The 27130-nt window shown below is 36.7% G+C and overlaps 1 protein-coding gene and 1 long non-coding RNA gene across 2 annotated transcripts in view; one reads left to right on the top strand and one right to left on the bottom strand.

The window, feature by feature from the left end:
* Positions 1-27130, top strand: part of RAB27B (RAB27B, member RAS oncogene family) — a 308125-nt gene that overhangs the window by 40228 nt on the left and 240767 nt on the right. The window lies entirely within an intron of this gene.
* On the bottom strand, positions 14812-22795 carry LOC128929487 (uncharacterized). Its single transcript, XR_008476086.2, has 3 exons — positions 22538-22795; positions 22067-22151; positions 14812-16452 (listed from the first exon to the last, which is right to left on the bottom strand). It is a non-coding gene; the product is annotated as an uncharacterized LOC128929487 (long non-coding RNA).

Below are 27130 nucleotides of genomic sequence, written 5' to 3' on the forward strand. Positions count from 1 at the left end.
TGAGTAGCTGGGATTACAGGTACCTGCCACCATGCCCGGATAGCTTCTTTTTTTTTTTAAGTAGAGATGGGGTTTTGCCATGTTGGCCAGGCTGGTCTTGAACTCCTGACCTCAGGTTATCCGCCTGACTCAGCCTCCCAAAGTGCTGGGATTACAGGTGTGAGCCACTGCAGCCAGCCTGCCTCATATTTCATAAAAACAGCAAAATGTCATTGCCTTAACATCATATACACATCGTTTTATTTCCTTTTCCTTTCTGTAACATATTAAATATGACTTATGATGTTTCCCACAATAACAAAACATTTATACAATTTAGTCCATTAAGCCAAGTTCTTAATTATATTTTAAAAAATGGTGAGATAAACTTTTGAAATTGTGAAGAAAAAGAATAATAGAACTCATTTTTAGTAACCTGACAATTACCTCTTATATTCCCCCAAAAAGGGATAAAAGATTCTTTTTTGAACAATTGTTTATATGAGTGTTATTTGCTTATTTTACAGCATTTGAAAAAATATAGAAAATAACAAAGAAAAAAATTTTTTAATTACCCATAATTTTACCCAGAGAAAATCACTGTTATTTTTTTCTTCCCATTCTCTCTTCTTCCTCTTTCTCTCACTTTAATATGTAATTTTTATTTTGCCACATGAAATTCTTGTCAAATTACTTAAGATTTTCCTCCAAAAATTCTATAAAGCTCTTAATTGAAATCCAGGAGACTTATAGTTTATATAACTGAAACTTTTCATGAAAGAACATTTATTTAATTTGCATCTTTTGAGTTCCTCAGTAAAGTTTTATGGGTTTCTTTGTAGGTCCTATGGTATTTTATATGTGTAGGCATTTTACATACTTTATTTCTGTTGTGAATGGCAATACACACACACACAGTTGCCGTTATATTGTATATACTTTTCATATTTTTATAGCAGCCAACTTAATGGGTTTTTATTACTTTTGATAACTATATGGTTTATTATTTGGAATTCCAATGTCAGAAAATCATATCATCTGTAAATAAGGATAATTCTCTCTTTACATTTTCATTATTCATATGTACTAACTAGGACTTCCAAGAGAACATTACCTAATAGTGGTGGTAGGAGACATTCTTCACATCTCCCTGACTGAAATGGAATGCCCCTGAGATTTCACTGTTAAATATGATGTTGGCCATTGTTTTAAGATAAACATGATGTATTCATCTGTTCTCATGCTGCTAATAAAGACATACCAGAGACTGGGTAATTTATAAAGGAAAGAAGTTTAATGGACTTATATTTCCACATTGCTGGGGAGGACTCAACAATCATGGCAGAAGATGAAGGAAGAGTAAAGGGATGTCTTACATGGTGGAAGGCAGGAAAATGATGAAGAAGTTAGTCTTCATCATTTGAAGTGATGAAGATTGTTAGTCTTATTCTAATTAAAATCATTTGTCTAATTGATAACTATGTAATTTGCAGAAATATTCACCTTTCATAAACCTTTGCATGTTTCTGCAAAACCCTGGTCACACTTAAAAACATTTATCATGTGTCTATTGGCCTATCTAATAGCCACAACTCTTGTAGTTCAGGTCTTGTATTTTGTCCACTTTGGCAAGCCCACCAGTGAAACCACCATCATCATTCATGCAGGCAGAAAGTTCAGTCATGCCACCTGCCTCCCTAGTTCTATCCCCATCTCTTTACCCATCACCCCTCCCTGGACCTGAGAGCACCCTGCCTTTTGCTCCTGTGGCCAACCAAAGCTTCACTACTAAGATAACCCCTTTTGCTATGGTGACAACAAAAACCACAACATGGGGTCGCAAAGTTATCACTGAGTACAACAGCTCACATATTTGAGCTCTCATCTTATCCCTCTCACACCAAATCAATGCCTTTCTCCCAAAGGAGGTATTCCCAGCTTCTCTCCTCCCCACCACCAGCTTCCAAAGTACTTAGCTTCCTGAGATCTCACCTTCTTATTCAGTTCTTTGCTGGCTTCCTACATGGTGATGACTCAGTGTGGCACCCACTTGTGTTCAAATGATTGGAAACAAAAAATTCCAGCTGGGACTAGGTGATTCATCCAGGCAAGGGCATATAATATTCTTTTTACCTTTCCTGTACAACCAGCTTCAGTGATCACTAATGAGGACATCAACAGATGAAAAGGCTGCCAAGTGCACTCTGCTCTATTCAGCTGTCTGCATGGAGATTCTTAAGCCAGTATCTACCCTCAAGCTACTGTTTTATCTCCCAATCTCATAGACTTGACTATTTTCAGCATTTGTACACCAGTAGAGAAAAAAGCAAATGTTCAAGTGAGATGATTGAAAAGCATGATTTATTAAACACCTCCTGATTTTTACAGAGGGGTTTCCCCTATTGGAGAAACCAGAAAACAGTGATCAGTGAGGGTAGGAATAAAGAAGGAAGATTTCAGCAAAAGGTTGAACATGAACGGATGAAGGTTTGGATTTAAGAATAAGTAGTTAACATGAAAAATGAGAATACCAAGGGAGTTCAATAGACTTAAAACTAAAGGCACACTCAGAAAAAGACTTGAAATGCTAACCAGGGATAGATATACATGTATCTGCACTTTCTCACTGGTATTATCAGTATTATTTTCTATACTTGACATTTTGCTTAATCTTTAAATTACTTTAAACTGCTACTTAGACATTTTGAACTTCTAAACTGTTTATACTTCATACTGTAACTTTGAGGACATGCTGCTTATAATTTGCTGTGAAAGGCAAAACTTGTTTGCTCCTTATATTCTGAGTGGTTAATACTTCCTAGAAGTATACTTTCTCATTCTGGAAAAGACTTTCAGAGTAAAGAAAGCTGCTCACCCTATCCCCAGTCTTCTAATTCTATAGAAGAAGGAGATTATTCCATCGAAGGGGTGCTCCTAGCCAAAGATCCAGACCAAATGAATTGACACTAGAACCCACATCGCAAGCTTCCAACATCTGATTTTCTTTTGCACATCATTAGAGGTTCTACACAGATTCTAAGAGCATTGTTTTGTTTTTCAACATTTCCCAGAGCAAAATATTTTATATTCTATATATAGGTTGGTTTGCTGCAGTCAATAATAGGCCATTTAAATGAGCATAGACCTTCAGGCCTTGCTGAGTCATTAAGCTCTACCAAAGAAAGATTAGGGAAATGCAAATCAAAACCACATTACGATACCATCTCATGCCAGTTAGAATGGCGATCATTAAAAAATCTGGAGACAACAGATGCTGGAGAGGATATGGAGAAATAGGAACACTTTTACACTGTTGGTGGGAGTGTAAATTAGTTCAACCATTGTGGAAGACAGTGTTATGATTCCTCAAGGACCTAGAAATAGAAATACCATTTGACCCAGCAATCCCATTACTGGGTATATACCCAAAGGATGATAAATCATTCTATTATAAAGACATATGCACATGTATGTTCATTGCAGCACTGTTTAAAATAGCAAAGACTAGGAACCAACCCAAATGCCCATCAATGATAGCCTGAATAAAGAAAATGTGGCACATATACACCATGGAGTACTATGCAGCCATAAAAAGGATGAGTTCATGTCCTTTGTTGGGACATAGATGAATCTAGAAACCATCATTCTCAGCAACCTGACACAAGAACAGTAAGCCAAACTGCAAGTTCTCACTCATGGGTTGTGTTGAACAAAGAGAACACATGGCACGGGGAGGGGAACATTATACACTGGGGTCTGTTGGGGGGTGAGGGGCTAGGGGAGGGATAAGAGGGGGTGGGGAGATTGGGGAGGGATAACATTGGGAGAAATGCCGGATGTAGGTGACAGGGGGATGAAGGCAGTAAACCACCATGGCATGTGTGCCCCTATGCAAAAATCCTGCAATATCTGCACATGCACTCCAGACCTTAAAGCACAAGGATAATAATAATAAAACAGAAAGATTAGAAACGCAATTCATCTTTACACATAGCTGTTATTTATGGACAGTTGCTATCATTTTTTAGACACTGGTAAATGTTAGAATTTGAGTCTTTGAAGAATAATTTTATATTCCTCAAACATTATTTTGTCCACTAGTAGAATTTAAGAATGATAACTGATATTATGTAAATTTTAGAAAAGAAATTTAATGAAACTCTAGATAAGATTAATAAAATACATGGGACTAAATGTACATACACTTTTCCCCAGTATTTTGTGTGTGTGTGTGCTTTGATTCAAATATTTGTGAAGAAGAAATCTTAAATTCACTAGGTTCAATGTGCTTTTTTATATAACTTAAGTTTTGTTTCCTAATATTAAAGTTTAAAATGTTTTTTTCAAGACCTAAATTAACTCTAAATAAAGAATAATAATATTTTATATTCTAGAAGCCATTCTAAATAACTTGATGATTGATTAGAGTCGTTCTTTTAGCCTCTTACTTTTAGTGATAATACGAAATGCAGAATGGTAATATGGAAGGATACCTTCTTTATGTTTGGGGAATAACCTTTTTTATTCCTTTTAGGCAGGCAACTTCCTAGGTTAAATGTTGGGTTGGAAGAGATTCTAATCATAGCTCACCACAGCCTTGACCTTCTAGGTTGAAGTGGTCCTCCCACCTCAGCCTCCCAAGTACTGGAGACTACACGTGCCCATCACAACACCTTACCAAATTTTAAAAATTTTTGTAGACATAGGGTCTCACTATGTTGCCCCACAGTAGCCTCAAATTCCTGATATGAAGGAATCCTCCAGCCTCAGCCTCCCAAAGTGCTGGAATTACAGGTGTGAGCCATGGTGCTCAGCCAAATTTATATTTTTCAAAAACTGATTCACTAAACTCGAATGATAGTCATATATTTTAAATCAGTCCAGAAGTTCCTCTATTTAGAACATTTTCTACAAGCACTTTTGTGAGTCCATCATTTGTTCTTAAATCCAAGTAACTTCATATAGGATTAAAACATTTGGTTTTCAAATATACTACCAAATAAGAGTATATAATTCATCCTTTTAGATGTTTTACTGAAAAATGTTCTATTAGGCATTTTGTTTCCAAAATTAGCCCATTTATCTACACTGAAAACCTGTTGTAACCAGTAGCCCTGCTCCCTGATGATGTCCATGAATATTTTAGGGAAATCTTTGGGACATAGTATATTACTAAAGATATATTTAGAAGATATATTACTTAAGCCAATCACTTTGAATATTGTACAGTTTCAAAAGCTTCTTGGCTCCTCTGTACTTTGTAAAATATTCTAATTGGTGGGCTTTCATCTGCATAGTCCTTAAGTTCTTGAATAGCTTCCTGGGCTTCTCATTAATTGCTGTTATGGTGAAAAGCATCTCATAGTGGTGTTCTTCTCAAGTCAAGCATGACTCCATTTTGCCACATCACTTGCTGACTTTTGCAATGGCATTGTGAGAGCATCTTCCAAGTTTTCCATTCATCTATCTGTCATTGAAAAGGATGCCTACCATCCAACAATTTCTTCCTAGAGTCACTTACCACATTTATCATTTTGTCCCACCACTTTGAACTTCTTGTTTTTTCCATTCACATTTACTTCATGTAAATCTTTCTCTTCATATTACTTTTGTGCTTATTATCCAGGATGAGTTTTGAAAATGGGGTGAAATTGACAGCAGAAAGGACAAAGCAAAATGATTGTGCCCAACAACACATGTCATCTTTTCCAGCGGCAGAGTGGATTTTTTGTTCGAAATTCTACTCTGGTTTGTAAGAAATATGGTAGGCACAGGTACCTCTGTATCAGATGTATTATTTCTACATTTACATCTGTCCTAAATGGAAGGCATGGGCTTAACTTACAAATAAACAAGAGACCCCAAATAATAGCTAACTACTTACTACATCAAGGACACCTGTATCTGTTAAGATAAGGTTCAGATGTAGTTGACAAATGTTCCTGAACAATAGTGAAGTTACGTAAGTTATAGAAAAATAATACAGAGAAGTTTCTACCTGGACACATTGAATGACTCAAGGTAGCTGGTTCAGAGTTGGAAAAACTAATTTCAATATCATCAAAGGCATCGACTCCTTTGTCTTATTGCACCACATCCTCAACACGTAGCCTCCATTTCATAGTTCAAAATGGCTGCTTAGGCTCTAGTCATTATGTCTATGTCCAGCCAACAGAAAGAAAGGCGGCTGAAAAGTTATCTTTCACTTTAAGAATACTTCATCTTGGAAGTTGCGTACAATAATTCTATTATATCTCATTGCCAGGAATTAGTCATACAGCCACACCTGGTTGCAAGGAAGGCTGGAGAATGTAATAATTATTCTGGATATGACCAACTAAAATCAAGGACTCCATTTAGAAGGAAAACAGGGAGAATGAATATTGGGGGACAACAAAGAGTCTCTCCCATAGCAATTAAATTCAAACATTTTTAGAGGAAGAAGCATTTCACTCCAAATTCCTAATCCCTTCATGAGCCTCAGGTACTCTAAAACTCTTTTACATACATTCTGGCAACAGGAAAATCCAACATATCTAAAACTTGAAAGTCAATTACAGTGTCAAAGGGAGTTGGTTTCAGGTGCCAACCTGACTGGCTTTGGATTCAGGTCTTTAGGAGGTTCACCTGGCACAAGTGAGCATCATCAAGAGCCCCACCCCGAAGAAGTAGTCCGTGCGCTCTGCTTTGGTTTAGTCCCACAGAGCCCAGCCCTGTGCCTGGAAGAAATATAAAACAAAGCAAGCATTTGCTGACAACAGCACAGAACCATCAGGTAAGAAGAGACCTTAGGGATTAGCAATCTAAGCTCTTCTCCTTTCAGATGAAATGACTAAAACTAGAACAACCTTTGGAAAGCTCTGGGTATGTACAGGCTCAGTGTAAAGGGCTTTTCTCCTGTGATCTTACTTGACGGCGCATTAGGTTTTCTTCTTTCTAGATCTCAAAGGGTTTTATGTTTATCTCTCAATAAGTTATATGAAGTAATGTAGAAGTTAAAGTATACTAACTCTAAAACTAGGCAGTCAGAATTTGAAACCTAGCTCTCTCAGTTATTATGTGACCTTTGGCAAATTATCGAAACTTTCCTTTTCTCAGTTTCCTCATTTAGCAAGTAGTGAAAAAAGACCACCAATTTCATAGAACTATCGGGAAGAATGAATAGATTAATAAATGTAAAGCACTTAGGACAGTGGTCTGACATGTGGAAAGCATTTAATAAATGTTAGCTAGTGCTGTCACTGTCAATTAAAAAATAAATTCAAATTACACTGGTAGACTCTCCTTCCTATAATTCCTTATGGTTAAAAATTAGTGTGGAGAAGAATTTTTTTGTAAACTAAGAAAGTTAAGTATATTTTAAGAAAATAAGAAGAATATTTTTATGAATTTTGTGGTAGTATCTTTTTAAAACTACAAAAAGTTTTTTAAGGTATTTACCATGAGCAAAACACCAAACTGATATTTGCAATTAAAGTCACCAAATAGCCTTCAGCTTTGCCCAGGGGTTCTAATAATGGTGCTTGTACCATCTGTTTTCTATGAATAGCTTCCTTTTTTCTTAGAATAAAATCATGTAAAGAAAGGGAAAAATTGATCAATTTTGGGATGAAATGTTTAAAAAATGACAAAATACCATATGCACTAAGTTGACACCCATATAGCTTTGAAGACTGTACAAAATCTTGGGTGCCTTCCTTACACACACCAGCTCTCAATATGTGTGAACACATTGCAGGCTACCCCAGCCACTTTGGAGCTGATAATTCATCCACAATCCAGCAGTCCCCTAAAGATTCTTTAGAGAAAGACTAATAACATTAGCTTGTGAGGAGCATCTGAAAAAAAAAAAAAAAAAAGAATAACTCTTGTGAAGACAGGTAACCAAAATCACAGAATTGTAAATAGAACTAGATTTCCCTAAACATAGAAAACAGAATGCCTGTAATCCCAACACTTTGGGAGGCCAAGGAGGGTGGATTGCTTGAGGCAGAAGTTTGAGACCAGCCTGAACAACATGGTAAAACCCCATCTCTACTAAAAATACAAAACTTAGCTGGGCGTGGTGGCAGGTGCCTGTATCCCAGCTACTTGGGAGGTTGGGGCAGGAAAATTGCTTGAACCTGGGAGGTGGAGGTTGCAGAGAGTTGAAATCGTGCCACTGCACTCCAACCTGGGCAACAAAGCAAGATTCCATCTCAAGAAAAAAAAAGGGGAAAGAAAAGAAGAGAAAAGAAAATAGAATGATAACCAGTGTGACAGTCTAAATTTCAAGTTTGGTAATGGAGTGCGCCTGCTGAAAATTTATGAAGTATGTGACTAACAAGATCTGGCCAAATGGGAATAAATTTGTCCAGATTTTCTGAGGAATCAAACAATTTTTTAAAATGTATATATATATATATATATTTTAATTGCATCTTAGGATTTGGGGTACATATACAGAACATGCAGGATTGTTGCATAGGTACATACATGTCAATGTGGTTTGCTGCCTCTATCCCCATCACCTGTATCTGGCATTTCTCCCCATGTTATCCCTCCCCAACTCCCTACCCCCGACTGTCCCTCCTCTCGTCCCCCCTCCACAGACCTCAGTGTGTGATGCTCCCCTCCCTGTGTCCGTGTGTTCTCATTGTTCAACACCCACCTATGAGTGAGAACATGTGGTGTTTGATTTTCTGTTCTTGTGTCAGTTTGCTGAGAATGATGGTCTCCAGATTCATCCATGTCCCTACAAAGGACACGAACTCATCGTTTTTTATGGCTGCATAGTATTCCATGGTGTACATGTCCAGTCTATCATTGATGGGCATTTGGGTTGGTTTCAAGTATTTGCTATTGTAAACCATGCTGCAATGAACATACATGTGCATGTGTCCTTATAATAGAATGATTTATAATCCTTTGGATATATACCCAGTAATGGGATTGCTGGGTCAAATGGTATTTCTATTTCTAGATCCTTAAGGAATCGCCACACTGTCTTCCACAATGGTTGAACTAATTTACACTCCCACCAACAGTGTAAAAGTGTTCATATTTCTCCACATCCTCTCCAGCATCTGTTGTCTCCAGATTTTTTAATGATCACCATTCTAACTGGCATGAGATGGTATCTCAATGTGGTTTTGATTTGCATTTCTCTAATGACCAGTGATGATGAGCATTTTTTCATATGTTTGTTGGCCTCATATATGTCTTCTTTTGAAAAGTGTCTGTTCATACCCTTTGCCCACTTTTGAATGGGTTTTTTTTTCTTGTAAATCTGTTTTAGTTCTTTGTAGGTTTTGGATATAAGTCCTTTGTCAGATGGGTAGATTGAAAAAATTTTTCCCATTCTGTTGGTTGCTGATTCATTCTAATGATTGATTCTTTTGCTGTGCAGAAGCTCTGGAGTTTAATTAGATCCCATTTGTCTATTTCAGCTTTTTGTTGCCAATGCTTTTGGTGTTTTAGTCATGAAGTCCTTGCCTATGCCTATGTCCTGAATGGTTTTGCCTAGGTTTTCTTCTAAGGTTTTTATGGTGTTAGGTCTTATGTTTAAGTCTTTAATCCATCTGGAGTTAATTTTAGTGTAAGATGTCAGGAAGGGGTCCACTTTCTGCTTTCTGCCAGTTTTCCCAACACCATTTATTAAACAGGGAATCCTTTGCCCATTGCTTATTTTTGTCAGGTTTGTCGAAGATCAGATGGTTGTAGATGTGTGGCGTTTTAAGCAAGAACTCTTAAATGAAAAAATCAAAACTTAGAGGATTTGAAGTAGTGTATTTACTAAATTTTCCTGGCCACACTTTCAACCTGTTGTCAGTAAACTATATTAGGATAAGGTGACTAGTTTATATTTTCCTTTTTCCCTTTCTCCTTCCCCTCAACTATACATTATTCATGATAGATTGCTTCTTTTTAAAGTATATTTCTTTAACAATAAGCTCTTATTGTAATAAAACTTTACACGGCATGCTGCTAAAAAACACACATATCTGTCTCTGAGTAGTCTCAGTTTGTTCTCCTTGATTCTAGTGTGCATATGATTATCATGTTAATCCTTTATTTTTCTTGAATAAAGTTTGCAAAAGGAAGTTAATCAGCTGCCTTATTTTGTCTTTCAACATTAAAATCATGTTGTTAAAATTAAGATATTGGCACCAGAAAACAGTGAAACTTGGGATAGCCTGAAATTGACAAGTGAAGCCAAAGCCATATCTGGTGGGGAAACTGTGGAGGTAGGAGGCACCCATTCTGAGATGGAGTCTCAGAGATGGCTCTGAGATGGAGTCTGTAGGACAGTGGGAACCCCCACCCATGTTCTGCCCAATTTCTCAGCAGCTCCTAGAGGACAGGAGTTTTCCCAGAGACTCTCCCACCCAGCTTATGCTCTGTCCTCCACACTCATCAGAGATCCTCAGGCTTGATATCCCCATAACTTTCTTTAATAATCCCGAGTTACCACAGGTATGATTAGAGGAAACACTACAGATCAAGTCATATCTTCAAACCTGAATATCCTTGCTCAGTAGTAATCCTACCTCAAACTTCCATAGACACATTTTTATTTGATGATAAGATCTGTCTTCTATAATAACAATGCCTTCTTCTGGAACAACTCCTGAAGGACCTGCTTGAGGCTGTTTTACAGTTAATGTATTTTGATAAGTAGAAGGATTATACTCTAAAATCATCATAAAAAGTACACATAAACCAGCAAAACAGTCATTTATCATAATTTTCAACTAATATACACTGTACATAATTGTATGTGCTACAGTTTTATGTGATGGACAGAAAAGTATGTTTGTTCATCACAAACGTGTGACTAATGTGTTGTGCTATGACGTTTAGGACAGTACAAAGCCACTAGGCAATAGGAGTTTTTCTGCTCCATTACAGTCTTATGGGACCACCATTCCATATGTGGTCCATCACTGACTAAAACGTTGTCAGGTGGCACAGGACTGTATATGGTCCTGTTAGAATTTTTAAATTTAATTTTGTTTATAGGTATCATGTTTTTCCCCAAACCATGCAATGAAGTATTTCTTCATTGGCTGTTATTATTTCTTTCTTATTTCTATTGTTTGTTTCCTTCCTTCCTTCCTTCCTTCCTTCCTTCCTTCCTTCCTTCCTTCCTTCCTTCCTTTCTCTCTCTTTCTTTCTTTCTTTCTTTTTCTTTTCTTTCTTTCTCTTTCTTTCTTTCTTTCTTTCTTTCTTTCTTTCTTTCTTTCTTTCTTTCCTTTCTTTCTTTCTTCCTTCCTTCCTTCCTTCCTTCCTTTCTTTCTTTCTTTTTCCTTTCTTTCCCTCTCTCTCTCTCTCTCTCTCTCTCTTTCTTTCTTTCTTTCTTTCTTTCTTTCTTTCTTTCTTTCTTTCTTTCTTTCTTTGTCTTTCTTCTTGAGACAGAGTCTCTCTGTGTTGCCCAGGCTGGAGTGCAATGGTGCAATCTCAGCTCACTGCAACCTCCACCTCCCAGGTATTGTCTGCTACTTTTTACCCATTTAGTAATGTATCACAAACTTTACCAATGCCAAAAAAAATTATGAGCATTTTTAACACAGCTGTTGCCTATTTGTCTGTCTCCTTTACAGAAGTGTTTATTTAGATTTTTTTTGCACATTTCCAGTTAGGTTATTCGTTTTCTTGCTATTGAGTTCTTTGAGTTTCTTATATATTTTGTCTATTAACCTCTTATCAGATTATGGTTTACAAATATTTTCTCTCAATCCATGTATTTTCTCTTCATTCTGTTGTTTCTTTTGCTCTGCAAAAGCTTTTTAGTTGGATAGAATCTCATTTATTTTTCTTTTGTTGCCTGTCATTTATTTGTGTGGCCTACAATTTCTTTCATCAATGTTTTCTAGTTTTCAGTATAGATGTTCCTCTATTCATGATGGAGTTATATCCAGATAAACTCTTTATAAGTTGAAAATATTGTAAGTTGAAAATGCATTTTATACATATAATCTACAAAACATCGTAGTTTAGCCTAGCCTACGTTAAATGTGCTTGGAACATTTATGTTAGCCTACAGTTGGGTAAAGTAATCTAAGACAAAGCCTATTTGATATTACAGTGTTGAATAGCTCATGTAATTTATTGAGCACTGTACTGAAAGTTAAAAGTAAAGTGGTTGTGTGGGAAATTGAAGTACGGTTTCTGTTGAATGTGTATTGCTTTTGCAGCAGCATAAAATTGTAAGTCAAACCATCATAAGTTGGACATTGTCTGTATATCAATCTCTCACCTCCTTGATTAAGTTTACTTCTAAATATTTTTTATGCTATTGTGGATGAGATTGATTTTTTATTATTTTTTTCAGATAATTTTTTGCTAGCCTAAAGAAACACTGTAGATTTTTGTTTGTACCTTGCAGCTTTACCGAATTTGTTTAACAGTTCTAACCGTTTTTTTGTGCAGTCTTTAGGGTTTTCCATATATAAGATCATGTCACGAGTAAACAGACAATCTCACTTCTTTGCTTTCTATTTGAATGCCTTTTCTTATATAATGCTCTGGCTAGAACTTCCAGTACTATGTTGAATAAAGGTAGTGAGTGTGGACATCTTTGTCTGGTTACTAATCTTGGAGGAAAAGTTTTTAATAATCAAAGAAATTCAAATTAAAACCACAATGGAATATTACCTAACACCTGTTAGAATGGTTATTATCAAGTAGACAAAAGATAACAAATGTTGGCGAGGGTGTGAAGAAAATGGGGCCCTTGTGGACCGTCTATGGGAATGTAAATTAATACAGCCATTTTAAAGAACAGTATGGAGGTTCCTCAAAAATTTAAAAATATAACAACCAGCCAGAGCAATCAGGCAAGAAAAAAAAAATAAAGGGTATTCAAATAGGAAAGGTGGAAGCCAAATTGTCTCTATTTGCAGACGACATGATAGTATACCTAGAAGACCCCATTGCCTCAGCCCAAAAACTCCTGAAACTGATAAGCAACTTCAGCAAAGTCTCAGGATATAAAATCAATGTGCAAAAATCACAAGCATTCCTCTACACCAATAACAGACTTAAAGCCAAATCAAGAGTGAACTGCCATTCGCAATTGCTACAAAAAGAATAAAATACCTTGGAATACAACTCACAAGGAACATAAGGGACCTCTTCAAGGAGAACTACAAACCACTGCTCAACGAAATCAGAGAGGACACAAACAGATGGAGAAACATTCCATGTTCATGGTTAGGAAGAATTAATATCGTGAAAATGGCTATACTGCCCAAAGTAATTTACAGAATCAACGCTATCCCCATCAAGCTACCATTGACTTTCTTCACAGAACTGGAAAAAACCACCATGAACTTCATATGGAACCAAAAGAGAGCCCGCATAGCCAAGTCAATTCGAAGCAAAAAGAACACAGCGGGGGGCATCACACTACCGGATTTCAAACTATACTACAAGGCTACAGTAATCAAAACAGCATGGTACTGGTACCAAAACAGAGATATAGACCAATGGAACAAAACAGAGGCACCGGAGGCAACACAACATACATACAACTATACAATCTTTGATAAACCTGACAAAAACAAGCAATGGGGCAAGGATTCCATGTTTAACGAATGGTGTTGGGAAAACTGGCGAGCCATGTGCAGAAAGCAGAAACTGGACCCCTTCCTGACACCTTACACTAAAATTAACTCCAAATGGATTAAAGACTTAAACATAAGACCTGGCACCATAAAAACCCTAGAAGGAAATCTAGGCAAAACTATCCAGGACATAGGAGTAGGCAAGGACTTCATGAACAAAACACCAAAAGCATTGGCAACAAAAGCCAAAATAGACAAATGGGACCTAATGAAACTCCACAGCTTCTGCACGGCAAAAGAAACAGTCACTAGAGTGGATCGGCAACCAACAGAATGGGAAAAAATTTTCGCAGTCTACCCATCTGACAAAGGGCTGATATCCAGAATTTACAAACAACTCAAGCAGATTTACAGGAAAAAAACAAACAAGCCCATTCAAAAGTGGGCAAAGGATATGAACAGATACTTTACGAAAGAAGACATATATGAGGCCAATAATCATATGAAAAAATGCTCATCGTCACTGGTCATCAGAGAGATGCAAATCAAAACCACATTGAGATACCATCTCACGCCAGTTAGAATGGCGATCATTAAAAAATCTGGAGGCAACAGATGCTGGAGAGGATGTGGAGAAAAAGGAACACTTTTACACTGTTGGTGGGAGTGTAAATTAGTTCAACCATTGTGGAAGACAGTGTGGCGATTCCTCAAGGCCTTAGAAATAGAAATTCCATTTGACCCAGCAATCCCATTACTGGGTATATATCCAAAAGACTATAAATCGTTCTACTATAAGGACACATGTACACGAATGTTCATTGCAGCACTGTTTACAATAGCAAAGACCTGGAATCAACCCAAATGCCCATTGATAATAGACTGGATTGGAAAAATGTGGCACATATACACCATGGAATATTATGCAGCAATCAGAAATGATGAGTTCGTGTCGTTTGTAGGGACATGGATGAATCTGGAGAACATCATCCTCAGCAAACTGACACAAGAACAGAAAATGAAACACTGCATATTCTCACTCATAGGTGGGTGATGAAAAATGAGAACACATGGACACAGAAAGGGGAGTACTAAACACTGGGGTCTATTGGGGGGAAAAGGGGAGGGCCAGTGGGAGGGGTGGTGGGGAGGGATAGCCTGGGGAGAAATGCCAAACGTGGGTGAAGGGGAGAAGCAAAGCAAAGCACACTGCCATGTGTGTACCTACGCAACTGTCTTGCATGCTCTGCTCATGTACCCCAAAACCTATCATCCAATAAAAAATTTAAAAAAAAAAAATATATATATATATAACAACCATACGATCCAGCGATCCCACTGCTGGATAGATCTTGAAAGGAATTAAATTAATATGCAAAAGAAAGATGTTCATTCCCATGTTCATTGCAGTGTTATTCACAATAGCTAAGATATGGAACGGATCTAGGGGTCCATCATCAGAAGAATGAATAAAGAAAATGTGAAAGGCGAGCTTAAAGAAGTAGAGAGGAGAACGGTAGTTACCAAGGGCTGAGGAAGGGGTGTAGATGGTTGAAGGGAGACGTTGATCAAAGGATGTGAAGTATTAGTTAGACAGGAGGAGTGGTTTTAATAATTCATTGCATAGCATGGTGACAATAATAAACAATCATTCGTCGCTTATTTAAAAGTAGCTAAGAGTAGATTTCACATGTTTTCACCACAAAAGATAAGTATGTGAGGTGATAATTTGTTAACCAACCGGATTTAATCATTCCACATTATAAACATGTATCAAAACATCACACTGCACCCCAAAAACATATACAATTATTATTTGTCAATTAAAAGTTTAAAAGAACAAAGAAAAAATTGTTCCTATCTACAGGTCTATTTTTTCTTCCTTTATTTTTTTGCTGTTAGTGCTGTGCCTCTAAAATCTCTAACATTAAAGATTACATCAATATTCAATTTTTTTCTCCTTTGAAGTACCATTTTTATTGCACTTTTTAATCCACTAGAATTTATTGTGGTGGGTTTTATAAAGTTAAATTCTATTTATCTATCTATCTATCTTTATTTTTGGGGCAGGGTCTTGATCTGTCATCCAAACTGTGGAGTGCAGTAGCATGATCTTGACTTACTGCAACATCTGCCTCCCAGGCCCAAGCAGTTCTCCCACCTCAGCCTTTTGAGTAGCTGGACCTACAGGTGCACTCCACCATTTCAGACTAATTTTTCTATTTTTTGTAGAGATGGGATTTCACCATGTTTCCCAGGATGGTCATGAATATCTTTATTTTTGAAGAGCCAGAAATTTAGGGACCTGGAGATACCATAGGCAAAGTTGCTACGTAGAGTAGGTGCTCTGCAGTGGAAAGAGCTGGGAGTTCTGGTTTGCCCAAATGTATGTGTAGACACGTTCCTTAACCTCCCCCTCTAAGTTCAGTAATGCCTGCCATGAGGATTAAATGAGGTAATACCCTGAAAAATAGGAATGCAAATGTTATCTTCTTATATTAGAGGATTTGGGATGGTGGAGAGGGAAGGCGTATGCAACTTCATTTTTCTTTTGCAAGCTTAATCCGAAAGAAACTTTTTGCAGGTAGATAAGAAAGGCAAAAGGTAATGGAAAATAGGAGGTAAAAAAAAAAAAAAAAAAAAAAAAAAGAAAAGAACTCATGTGGTTCTTTTCCTCTGCCACGTTTCTGTTTTGAGCATGAAAATGATTTGACTGTATTTTAAGAGCTCTTTGGCCTGTGTGTTTCCTCATGTTTGCACTTCCGCCATGACTGTTTAGGTGCACGATGCTATGAATACGACACTCAGTTGAGTAACTGCATTTTCTCTTGTGTTACTTGAGGCTCTGCTCTACTTGCCTCCTCTTCGGCTGGCACAGCTCCTTTGTCAATGTCGAGGTTTGGTTTTGTTCTTATAAATCACCTGCCTAAATCAAATGATACAGAAGGTATTAAAATATGTATCAAACACTCAATATTTGTAATTTGGCAATACCAAAAAGAGATTACCTTTGAGAAACACTGAAGGTATTAAATGGAACTTTCATATAAATGTAAGCAGAGTTAAATATATTTCAATTATAAGGGTATATATCTTTATTATACCCAAATAAATGAGTTCAATTGGTAGATGCTCTTAGGTAAAATCATTTTATGTTATTAAGGTACATATCATCCCCTTATGTAATGATGCTTTTCTGAATTTTTTTTTTACTTTTATGGGTATCAGTCCTTATTTGTTTTCCAGAATGGAAAAAAATGCTATTAGTGTCAAGCCATTATTTTATTTTTAAACAGATGATCTGTGCCCTGAAAAAAAGAAGACAAATTCTATCAGGAAATATTATGAGTTTTACTCCACTAATAGGTGTTTCTGAAAGTGATAGGCGTTTGTGAGAAGAACACCTTGATGGAGAGGGGAGACATCTGGTGGATGCCCGTTGGAAAGAAGGCAAAAGAGTTACCAGATAAGAGACCTGAGCAAGGTGTTTTTATGTATCTTCAAAAGATAATACTGGCGAAATAAAAATGACAGAGGAAAAGGATATTAAATATATTAATATTTACCAATTTACTTTTGTTAGCAACAGTTAAAATTATTTTTAATTAGATTGAATTTTCTCTCTCTCTCTCTATATATATGTATATATATATATATAGATAGATATTTTCTCTCTCTCTCTCTCTCTCTCTCTTTCTTTCTCTGGCTAGTCAGCACCTCCAACATTTTTGTTACCATTTTTAACCTTGAAACAAAGCTGAATATATTTTTCAGAAAATAAAACCAGTGACAAGCTATTCAAGGATATGAGGAATAGCTTTCTCATAATCAATTTTTATTTGCTATTGGCAATATCTGTCAAAGTTTAAAATGCACACAGAAAAAAGCAATTCCACCTCAAGAAACACATGACACTTATATACTGGCTGGGAAAAGTACACAAAGGTAAATGTAAAGCCACGTTCATTAAGCATCGTTTATAAAAAACAAAAACCTAGAAACGACTTGGATTTCCAATGCTAGGAGAGTGATTACATACTTTAGAGAATATCAACATAATAAAATGTAACTGTTAGAAAGAATGAGATAGATCTATGTTATCATTAAACTATTTTCTAAACAGTATTATAGTAATAAGCCATTTGTGTAAAAAGAGCACGTATACATGTGAGTTTGTTTGGAAGCTTGCAGAATAAATGTTTGGATGACTGTTGAATGACCAAGAGTTAAAAATCCATATTCAGATAATGCTGAGGCTAAAGCCAAACATCACCATTAAGAGAATAAATTTCTGGAATAAAAGAAAAATATTATATTTTATTAAATCCATTAATGATGAAATATTTATTATTAAAATTTTAATGGAAAATTATTAGAGTTCGCTATTATAGAACAGGCAAAATAAGTTGTAGTATTGACACTGCTAAGTTGCTCTGATAGTCACTTTACTACACATTAGTGATACTAAGGAGATTTTTGCATGTTCTTTTTCTTTTCTTTTCTTTTCTTTTTTGAGATGGAGTTTCACTCTTATTGCCCAGGTGGAGAGCAATGGCGCAATCTCTGCTCACTGCAACCTCACCCTCCCAGGTTCAAGTGATTCTCCTGCTTCAGCTTCCCTAGTAGCTGGGATTACAGGAATGTGCCACCACCCTTAGCTAATTTTTTGTATTTAATAGAGACGGGGTTTTCCCATGTTGGTCAGGCTGGTCTGGAACTCCTGACCTCAGGTGATCCGCCCACCTCAGGCTCCAAAAGTTCTGAGATTACAGGTGTGAGCCACTGCTCCCGGCCTGTATTTGCATTTTCAAACTGCCCATCTTATAATGTAATTTAACCTCTGTACAGCAGAATGTAATTCAGGATAAGTGTTAAGTAATCCATTCTCGAAGTAGATCATTGCATCTGGGTTTTATAACTGCAAGTTTGTAGCAATAATTTTGCAAGATTTTTGCATAAATTTTAGGTGCCATAGACTTTATAGGGAATTGCCTTAGAACAATTTTCATGAGTCTGTTGGTTTAAAATTCGAATAGCGAGAACAAAATAAGTTTTGGATTTCTCATTTTTCTTATTCCAATGATTTTTCTTTAATGTATTTAATATTTTTATCATGTCTTGATCTTTAATCAAGAGGAAATATTATGAGTTTTCCTCTGCCAAGACATAATAAAAATATTAAATAGCTTAAAGTTTCATGTACATGATTTTGGATTTTTTCCATCAAGAAATTTGAAAAAGTGAAATTGAGGTATTCCTTTTAATTTGTTCCCTAAAGGATGTGAAGAATTCTCACATAGAAATTTTGCTTCAAAGACTTATAGCCCAACAGGAATTAAAGAGCTTAAAATGAAAATGTATTCATAAAGAGTATACATTATGAAAACTAAAGCACATACTATGTTACAATTACCATGCTATGGAAGCATGCAAGTTCTGTTTTATTTTCTCTTAATTTAAAGAATGATCACTTTTCAGAAGTTAGTCTGATTCCTTGAAAAATCACTTCATGCTAATATAGGAGACTCTGAATTCATTCTGCCTTAAGCTTTGTAGAGAGTGCTTAAGAGAAGAATCCGTGCTTATGTTTTTCTATAACCACTTTCTGAAGCACCTTTATGAAGGAAGTAGGGTGGCATGGTCATTTCCAAGCCCAGTACAGCAGGATAAAGCAAAGAAATGGAGAACATCATGCCACCACAAGGATAGTGGCTGCAACTGGAGAGTGGTCATGTAAATAAAATACAACCTTTTAATATTCTGTTAGATGAAATGGAAAGTACACATAATATACTTGTATGAAGCACTTGGACAATTGTTTAAGTCGTGAATTGAACTACAACTGAACTCACTGTATTTTTCACAGAATTGACTATGATCATCCAGATTTGGTTGTTTGGCAGGTATTTTCTCAAAAATGAAAACGGAAGTAGGAAAGCACTGAAAGTATCTATGACTAAAGATTTTTTAAAAATTAACTTTTAGGTGAAAATTTGAATTTTGGAAAACTTGTATCCACCGCTGCGTGAGCTATAGTTTCTCAAAATCTAAGGGATTTTCTGATGAGATTGGTGGTGATAGTCACACATGTGCTTTTAAAGTATTCAATAATAAAATGATACATTTAAAAGATCTACATAACTCAGTGAGTCAGTATTTTCTAAGTAACCTAATGTACCATGTTACAAAATCAAACATGGATGAAAGATCCATTGAAAGATGCAATATAGTGCAATGAAACTTAGTGTAACATCATGAAAAGTTCACTGGTAAGATTTCAGATTTTTCACATGGGGACTAATCTTTAAGAAACTACCACCTGTGGGGTTTTGGCATATTTAGAATTGCAGAACAATATCTGCAATAATCTAAAACCCTTATTTGTGCTTATTTAAAATACTTCTCTGTTTTCAACCTCATATTTCTAATAGCCAGATTTTCCTCATTTTCAACCAACACAGTATAAAAGGCACATCAAATGTAGAGGCATCCATAAGAGTCCAGCTGTCTTTCATTACTCCAGATATTAAGGCGATTTACAAACATAATACCATTTTTTTAACTTTTTCTGTTTTGCTTTCTCAGAAAACATAGTTATTATTAATTAATAATGATAAAGCCAAAATAGACAAATGGGACCTAATGAAACTCCACACCTTCTGCACAGCAAAAGAAACAGTCACTAGAGTGAATCAGCAACCAACAGAATGGGAAAAAATTTTTGCAGCTTACCCATCTGACAAAGGGCTGATATCCAGAATTTACAAAGAACTCAAACAGATTTACAGGAAAAAAACAAACAAGCCCATTCAAAAGTGGGCAAAGGATATGAACTGACACTTTACAAAAGAAGACATATATGAGGCCAACAATCATATGAAAAAATGCTCATCGTCACTGGTCATCAGAGAGATGCAAATTAAAACCACATTGAGATACCATCTCACGCCAGTTAGAATGGCGATCATTAAAAAATCTGGAGGCAACAGATGCTGGAGAGGATGTGGAGAAAAAGGAACACTTTTACACTGTTGGTGGGAGTGTAAATTAGTCCAACCATTGTGGAAGACAATGTGGCGATTCCTCAAGGCCTTAGAAATAGAAATTCCATTTGACCCGGCAATCCCATTACTGGGTATATATCCAAAAGACTATAAATCGTTCTACTATAAGGACACATGTACACAAATGTTCATTGCAGCACTGTTTACAATAGCAAAGACCTGGAATCAACCCAAATGCCCATTGATAATCGATTGGATTGGAAAAATGTGGCACATATACACTGTGGAATATTATGCAGCAATCAGAAATGATGAGTTCGTGTCGTTTGTAGGGACATGGATGAATCTGGAGAACATCATCCTCAGCAAACTGACACAAGAACAGAAAATGAAACACCGCATATTCTCACTCATAGGCGGGTGATGAAAAATGAGAACACGTGGACACAGAAAGGGGAGTACTAAACACTGGGGTCTATTGGGGGGAAAAGGGGAGGGCCAGTGGGAGGGGGAGTTGGGGAGGGATAGCCTGGGGAGAAATGCCAAATGTGGGTGAAGGGGAGAAGCAAAGCAAAGCACACTGCCATGTGCGCACCTACGCAACTGTCTTGCATGCTCTGCTCATGTACCCCAAAACCTAAAATCCAATAAAAAATAAAAAAAAATTAATAATGATATTACATATGTTAATGAATGGATTTATATTATTATTCTAAGTTAATTAAAAATACATATTTTCATAAATTTTCCATCCTAATTATTATTATTATTATTATTGAGACAGGGTCTTGTTCTGTCACCTGGGCTGGAGTGCAGTGGCGTGATCTTGACTCACTTCAACCTCTGCATTTTGGGTTCAAATGGTTCTTGTGCCTCCGCCTCTGGGGTAGTTGAGACTACAGGGGCACACCACCATAGTCTGGCTAATTTTTATATTTTTAGTAAAGATGATGTTTCACCATGTTGGCCAGATTGGCCTCGAACTCCTGACCTCCGGTGATCTGCCTGCCTCAGCCTCCCAAAGTGCTAGAATTACAGGAGTTAGCCACCCATCTTAATTTTTAACATGGCAAATTTGAGTGCTATAATGCACATAAACAAGAGCACTTTGGAATCCTCAGCAACCTTTAGGGTGAAGAGATCTTGAGAACTGCTGCCCTCTGCACTACCATCCCTTCTTCTCCTGACCCTCCCAGGGGCCCTGAATGTGGCCCAGGTCTCCAATCTTCCTCCGTCTCTAATTCAACCTATGATTATCATTGGTTCTTTGACATGGGGAGGGCATGTGTTTCTATAGAAGCTCCAAGATGGCACTTAATACATTTTTTTTCTGTTCCACTGCGACATTGGCAAAGTTTCTCTAAGCACTTGCACACCTTTTCCCACCTGGAGCACCTCTTTTCCTCCCTCATCAAATGTTCCCTCTTCCCAATTCTTTGCCTTCCTACTTCCTGCTTGTTAGGGTTCTCCAGAGGGACAGAACTAATGGGATATATTTATATATAAAAGGGAGTTTATTAAGGAGAATTGACTCACATGATCACAAGGTGAAGTCCCACGATAGGCCGTCTGCAAGTTTGGATCAAGGAAGCCAGTGGTGGATCAGTCAGAGTCCCTAAACCTCAAAAGTAGGGAATTTGACAATGCAGCTTTCAGTCTATGGCCAAAGGCCCAAGAACCCTCAGCAAACCACTGGTCTAAGTCCAAGAGTTCAAAGGCTAAAGAACTTGGAGTCTGATGTTCAAGGGCAGGGAGCATCCAGCACGGGAGAAAGATGAAAAACAGAGGACTTAGCAAGTCAGTTTCTCCTTTTTCTGCCTGCTTTTTCTAGCCTGGCTGGCAGAAGGTTGGATGGTGCCCACCCACATTGAGGGTGGGTCCTCTTCTCCCAGTCTACTGACTCAAATGTTATTCTCTGACAACACCTTCATAGACACACCCAGAAACAATACTTCACACCAAATCCAACCAACTTGACACTTAATATCCAATTAACTTGACACTTACTATTAACCATTACACTGCACATCATTCAGGACAAAGCTTCCTTTCAACATTCTCAAGGAAGTCTTACTTGACCTGCCAAAACAGCATTTTCTTTCTTTTTTTTTTTCTTTTTATTGAGGCAGGGTCTCACTCTATCACCCAGGTTGGAGTGCACTGGCGTTATCTTGGCTCACTGCAACCTCTGCCTCCCTGGCTCAAGTGATCCTTCCACCTTAGCCTCCTGAGTACCTGGGACCACAGGTGCATGCCACCATGCCCAGGTAATTTTGTGTTTTTGGTAGAGCTTGGAGCCATTTGTGATGTCAGAGTTGATGTAGTCACTCAGCCCTCACCCCTGTTGACTTAGAACACCACCCTACTCTTGCTGTTTCATAAGTGAGAAACAAACTTGAATTGTGTTAAGTCATAATGTGCTTGCAACTAGTTTTTATCATAGCCTAACCAGCCTACCCTAACATATTAGTTGAAGAGTTGTTGACTGTCTGAGTCTTCCCTAATTCAGACCAAACTATTCATTCAATTTAGTCCATTCATTTAGCCTCCATCTATGTAGTATCCACCATCTCTGCACTCTGTTGCATGCCCAAGATGTAATATTGAATAAGAAATGCATGGATCCTGCCTTCATAGACCGTAAAAAATAGTGGGAAAGACAGGAAAGAGACAAATGATCAAAAAATTAACAAACAACTAAAATGAAATATTTTTAAGTTGTGATAACTTCTGTTAAGGAAATGAACAGTACATGAGAATAGAAAATAAAAAGCATGTATATGAAGGGTTTTAGATGGTATGAGGTTCAGAAAAGACCTCCCTGAGAGGGTGACATTTCAGCCAAGGCATAGAGGACGTGAAAGCCCATGAATGGGAAGTTTAAAATTACTGTAGGCAGAGGGAGTTACATGCAAAGGATGTAACATGGGAAATAACTTGGTAGGTCGAAAGCACTGAAAAAGCCAGTGTAGCACATGGAAGAAGAGATGATGTTGGATTGAGAAGGCTACACTTCATAGCAGTTTTCAGCCTTGTGAATGTGCCAACATTCTGGCTCCTTATTTACATATCTACTCCAGGACAAGCCAAAGACAAGTCAACTTGCGTCCATATTCTGTTTGCTTTACCAAATTATTTTGTCCTATGTAGACAGACATTACTGAGGAGGAGAAACACCAGGGTCAAAAGCCAAAATGGTCCTAGTATTTGAGTCTATTTTTTTTTTTCAATTAAGGGCCATCTGAATTACTACAGAAATCTTCTAAAACAAAAAGAGAATCTGTCTTATAAAAATATTTTTTACTCTGCTTTGTGTATAGCCACATAACTTTACTAATCAAAGTAAATCATTCAAAAATATGAGTAAACACATTCTCTCTTCCACGAGTTATGTCATTCAACAATACATCATTACAATTTGTTAATAGAAAATTATCACATATTTTAATGACTTTATAATTATTTGATTACCTAAAGATAACATCACACAGCTAAGACACTGAGGCCAAAGGTAATAATTGTATTCTTTATCATTTTCTTAAAAGTTCCAATGACTTCCTATTTCTACAATATCCATTTCAATGATTTTCTTAATAACCATGTCCAACCCAAGTTTATCCTCAGTGCTGCTGTGACAAATTGTCTTGCCAGTAGCTACTTGTATAATTATCTCCATAGACTCCTCACGGTTTTATGCATAATGTTTTGCCTAAGGAATTCTTCCTTGAGTGTTATGAGTTAAGGATACCTGCTATAGCAACCATGGGATATTATTTAAACAGCTTTATGTAGACAGAAAAGACAATCCTCCATCCTGGAAATACACCCCAGGTTTCTTCCTATTAATTAATTTTACCCATTGATAGGGATAATTTGGAAAAGCATTCAGTAGGTTGCTGGGCAAATCTGGGATCTACAAAGCTTTCATCCTAGCACGCTGATAAATTGAGATGCTGATCACCTCAGGGTTATGCCACTGCTGTTTGCCCTGAAAGTGAAATCACCATACATAAATAGAGCAGCTGCATTGTCCTGCCCAAATTATTTCTCAGTAGCTTTATTATATCAATGGTTTGTTCTGTAGGCTTTAAAGTCACACAGACTCTATTAAAAATCTCTCAATTGTGTGACACCCAAGGAATGCAAACATCCTGGGTTCACACATTTTTAATACGATGATGTACTAAGAACTGCTTCACTTAGGTACATCGGAATTTTGTTTTCATGACTAATTAGAAAATCCAGGAATCTACATCAAAAGTAAGTGAAATAATATAACATGCTTTATGTGAAAGTTTAACCCTATGCCAGGCATACAATGAGCATGTGATTAATGGTAGCTGTCATTGTTATCTTTGATATTATCAGCTCTTAAAAATCTGCCTTAGAGACTGATTGTAGGAACTTCACACCTACATCAATCAATTCATCAATTAACAGATATTTTATGGGAACACATCCTGACTAATTAGTAATTCAGTAGCTAGCCAAAAAGTGTTATAGTAACTCAGAGAGGCAGAGTTCACATGGCATAGATAAAATTTCATACATACACACAGAGTAGCATTTAAGGCAGAATTTAAAGGATATTTAGATTTCTCACAGGAAGCAAGAGTGTGTTTTCTTCCCATCCCTTCCCCATATTAGTTTTGAGAAATTTCGACCCTCCGGAAGTGGAAAGAAGCCATACCTACTTACTCCTGACCGAAACTCTCCACTGTCATTATTTTGCCATATTTTTTTTATTGTCAGTCTTTTTATTTGTATCTTTTGGCTGAATTATTTGGAAGTAAATTGTAGCTCACTCAACACTTGACCCCTTAATATTTCAGCATGCATCTCCAAAGACATCATCACAGTATCATTATTCAACTCAAGGATATTAAAAAACACTGCCGTAGTAGCATCTAGTGTACAATCCATCTTCAAATTTCCCCAACTGATACAAAACTATTTGTTATAGTTTTTTTCTTTTTGGTCCAGGAAACAATCAATAAACATACATTTAGTTGTTAAAAGAGTTGTATCTTAAGTCCCAGATGATTCCCAAGCAGGTAGAAGCTTTTGATACAGTTTTCTACACATGGAAATGTGGATGCTTTATCAATCCCTAAATTAACCATTTTGGGTAGTAAACAAATCTTTTTAGTTGACTTCTCATTTGGTGGGACTTTCTGGAAAAATCAAGCAGAAAATTAAAGCAATTCCTCATACAGTTCAGTTTTTAAAGAAAAAATATTCATGTTAATTTTCTGATAATTGAAGAGATAAAGAGGTAAAAAGGGAGGAGAGGATGAATGATTACTTTTCCTTTAATTATCTGCCTAATTGCTTTTATTCTCCAAGATGTCTTGTCACTGATGATCTGGACTCAGCATTATATTGGGAATACAGGGGGCTCATAGGTGAATATTGTTTTTGTACATTCTGTCATTAATTTGAAATAATTAGAAACATAGAGACCAATTTATTTGTTTGGCCTGCATTTTTGTTTGTAGCCCATAGGTGACATATCTTTGGAAATAAGTAGATTAAGTAATAATGTTCTGCAGCTGCTGAGTTATTAGCTAAATGTTCACCAAATGGGATCTCTCATTAGGATTCATGAACAGGTAATCTCTGATCAATGAACTTATAATTCTCATATCCATCCTACAATACAGAGATTTCTCCTTTTATATTTGTTTCTAAAGTCTTGGCATGTAGGATGGTATATTTGATTTCTACTTTTAACAGATGTGAAATCATTACTGACACTTGATTAAGCTGTTTTTCAAAGTGGCATGAGGACCTACCAGGAATTAGATCATATGGGTAGGAATACTTTATGAATTCTTTGCATTAAGATTTAGGTTTTGGTCAGGTGCCAAATAATCACACCTATCATCCCAGCATTTTAGGAGGCCAAGGAGGGAGGACCTCTTAAAGCCAGAAGTTTTGTTTCCAGCCTGGGAAACAAAACAAGACCCCCCCACCTATGAAAATTTTTTTAAAAATTAGCCAGGCATGGTAATGACTACCTGTAGTCCCAGATACTCAGAGGACTGAGGTAGGAGAATTTCTTGGGCCCAGGAGTTCAAGGCTGCAGTGATCTATGATTGCATTGCAGCACTCCAGCCCAGGGGACAGAACGAGAAAAGACTCAGATTTTTTTTCTAGTTTTAACTTCAGAGAAAAGTCATGTCTTCCAATGAATAGTTTGATAGCTTCACCATTATGAAAACCCAGATGATAACTGTTATCCACATAAAAATAGTTCACATGTCCTTATTTAATCAAAGCCGCTGAATAGAAGTTAAAATTAAGTTACAAATGGAAACAGGTGAAAGCATTCATGTTTTCCCTGACTCTGAGCTAGATGGTTTAAAGATCTAAACTTCTCCCTGCTAGCAATTCTGGCACTTTGGGAGAGTGCAATATTTTTCTTGATAAACTGAATTTTCAAAATCTTTCTTCATTGCAACTAGAAAAAACTCACATAATTTAGAGGAGTTAATCAATACACCTGCAGCATCTTCATTTGTTTTCATCATTAAAACACTATTGAAATTGGAAACCTCATACATTGCTGGTGGGAATGTAATGGTGCAGATGCTCTGG

Source organism: Callithrix jacchus, chromosome 13 (genome assembly GCF_049354715.1).
Source record: "Callithrix jacchus isolate 240 chromosome 13, calJac240_pri, whole genome shotgun sequence".
NCBI lineage: Eukaryota > Metazoa > Chordata > Mammalia > Primates > Cebidae > Callithrix > Callithrix jacchus.